This window comes from Centruroides vittatus, unplaced genomic scaffold (genome assembly GCF_030686945.1).
Source record: "Centruroides vittatus isolate TY-2023 unplaced genomic scaffold, ASM3068694v2 contig_1776, whole genome shotgun sequence".
Classification (NCBI taxonomy): domain Eukaryota; kingdom Metazoa; phylum Arthropoda; class Arachnida; order Scorpiones; family Buthidae; genus Centruroides; species Centruroides vittatus.
This window is the reverse complement of record NW_027121087.1, coordinates 1,176,417-1,179,892: the sequence shown is the minus strand read 5'-3', so window position 1 is coordinate 1,179,892 and position 3,476 is coordinate 1,176,417.

Here is a 3,476-nt window from a genome sequence, read left to right as displayed (position 1 = left end):
TTTAGGTTTATATATATATAAAGTTCATGCTATACAAATTTTATATTCAATTGGATATAGAACAAAATAATAAATCATTTCTTTTAACTGAATTTATTCATTTTTTTCCAGTACTATCAAAGTTTAAATTGCTTTTGCATATATATAGATTTTAATATAGATATACAATAAAACCTGTTCAAAACGGTACGGTGCGATTCCGGTTTACACGGGTTTTATTGTTGTAGTACAGTACGTATAGCAACTATGGAAGCATTGCGTCCTGTTAATACAAGAAGAAGAAACATTTTTATAAGGAAAATTGAGAGAAATGTCATCTCGATTTAAGAGCGGATAACTTTATACATATATTAAAATATGGAAATATTTTTGATTTTATCCCGCTGATGGCCAGTATATTAATTGATGGATGGCCAGTATTGAGATTTCCAAGTTTTATGTTCGCTATCTTTCGTGAATTGTGATAAAATGCCTTGTTATGATATTTGCATATTTTCGACAGGTCATTTCTTTAGAAACTTAATTTTTTTCCCGCTCGGTGTAGTTACGGCAGCATTTCTTGATGCATTATCTCCATCACCGAAGTTCCTATTTTAATTATTCTGCCGCGTTGTTTTTCACGTAATGATTTTCGAGAAAGATATCGCGAATTTCGTTCCCTCTAAAATCTAAAATTCTATAAAATCAACGTTCGACATATTTGAAAATGTAATCGTTTAAAAATAATATTAAATGAATTTAAATTCGCAAATTTGATATTTAAAATAGTTTATAATTTAATATATTTAAGTGTTTTATCGCTAGATGGCGACACATCAATGTTTAATTTACCAAACAATTATTGTATTATGATGAGCAAACTTTCAAAACTTTGGAATTTGTATGCGCATGTTTTTGTTTTTACGTAATTTTCTAATTATTTTAAATTATTTAAAAATCCAGAAAAAAGGTTAAATTTTCTGGTAGAAATTTTAAAATAGTTTATAATATTTTTTACATTTATTCCAGCATTAAAATTTTTATGAAGAATTGTTTCTTTAAAATTATTTTTAAGTGTTTAGAGACTTTAAAAAATTAAAAAATACAATACAAATGACCCGAAGCAATATCCGTATATAATGCAGGTTAATTTTATTGGCTAAGGAATTCGTGACGAAATTTAAAAACTTATTACATTTTCAACAATACCGAACTATAACCGTTTTTAATTTTTATACAAAATCAGAAAAAGTGTATTAATTAAGAATACATAGAAAGAAATATTTATTTATTTATTTATATGTTAGTAATTCGAAGGGATCGGAGTGGAGTAATAGTGGAGCCAACGTATGACGTCAGTCGTTAATCCCACAGGTGTCGTTGAAATGGGGTACGGATCAAACGGCAGCTTGTAATTGTCGCTAATACAACTACAGAGACGGACAATAAAAGTCACGCAGCTTACAATCGTACAAGCGAACGACGAGTCATTAAGAGAATACGGAGATGTTTATACAATGTCTCCCTTGAAAATAATGTTAAGGACTTCATTCTAAATCGACATAAACTTGTCAATTATAAAAAAAAGAGAGAGAGAGAGAGATTTTTTTAATTGCTTTCGATCATTCCAAAAGGAACGAACGAAGGAGAAAAAGAATGGGGAAAAACGTTTCAAAGTAATATAATAGAGTCGTTATACTGGGGAAATCTGTTTTGTCGTATCGGCTATTTGTGTTTGACCTCTGGGATTGGACCTGTGAGATAAGAGGTAATGTACTGAAGCGATTCGCAGTATAGATTGAACGAAATTTTTTTTTTTTTTTTATCTTCTTTCCTGTACGGATATCCTAGAAATTCATTTTCTTTTTCTCTATATTAAAATAATTCGCTACGATCATTAACTATAGACTCACCAGTAAGCCTTAATAATTACGACATCAAACATTCGTCCAATAGAAAATTTCCCCCCATTCCGCGATTTAACAAGTCAGCTATCCAGTATGGTAAGTATTAAGAATGCTGATTGGATAAGAAGATTTAGGGATATGGTCATATAAAATACAGTGAACCGCTTGTATTATATACGAACTGTTAGTGTGGCGAAATAGCCAAAAAGTTAGAAACACGTTTTATGAATGTCCACTGTAATTATAAACTTGTGTGTTTCCTAACGTTATATCTCATTACGGCGAACTTTCTAGATACATAATGGTGTATTTTCTGAAAAGAAAAGATGATGGAGAGACAGGGCAGAATTCTGATACTTTCTTAGGATTTATGTTGCACACAAACTACTCTTAATGGGGACAAACTTTATCTATGATTGGTGGGTGACACAAAAGACAAACGGGAGTACAGACAAACGACCACAATAATTATCTAGTTCTTGGGTCAAAACCGATCGCGCGCGTAATAATGTATCGATTGAACAATTTATTGGATGGAAGGACATAAAACCGTGAGATAAATGAAAAGTACTATCGATGATATAATTAACTTTGAAAATTTTTACATATATTTTCTCGTTACGCATAATAGAACGAGAGGCAGAAAGCCAAGTTAATTCAATTCTGGATGAAGCCATTAAAATTTGGCACCGATTTGTATCAATAAAAAAACAAGAAGAAAAAAATGAATTGAGGAGAATTTGAAATCAAAAGATGATAGAATTTTCTTATCAGATATAGGATTTTGTGCAATGAGCTTAAGATAGAGAAAGGAGAGATAAGATAATGTTAATCGAATCGATTTTCTTTTCTTTTTAATCTCACTTATAGCTTTTATTTGATAATTTAATTGCAGTTAAAATGCTTAATTTTCGTTAATGAAGCTTGCACAGTTATTACAAAAAAAAAAAAAAGATTAATTTCTAAGAATTTTGTAACATTTCACATAAACCAGAAAACCATTACCGACAGACAATCGTGAAAATAATTATATTTATAGCTTAAGAATTGATAAATTAAGATTAAATCTTGATAAATATCTTAATAATAAGCAGAATTGTCTTTAAAATATTCTAATAATAAATTTAATAATATTTTGAGAGGGAATTACAAAAAAATAAATAAATAAAACTCGAATTTACATATTGTAACGTCGTCAAAATGCGGGACTGCATTTTTTAATCTTTTTTTTTTTAATTTAAATTATGGTAAAGATCAATTTTACACCAAATTATCTATATAGTAAGTTAAAGTTTTGATTTGAAGTCACGTGACTTCCGGTCCAGATGGGAAGTTTGTATACCAGATATGAAAATCTTCCCTTCTTTTCATATTCGGTCTCGATTTTCACCTGTCTAACTCCGTTCTTGTAATAAGAAAGGACGGACGGACGACAGTGGGATTTTATAGGTATACAATTTAAAAATTGTAGCCCAATTAATATTAATATAGAGTTTTTTATTTATCTATATTAAAACAATTTACGGTGATTTTAAACAGTTTAAAATATTATATCAATTTATATTATAGAGATATAATAATTTGAAACTT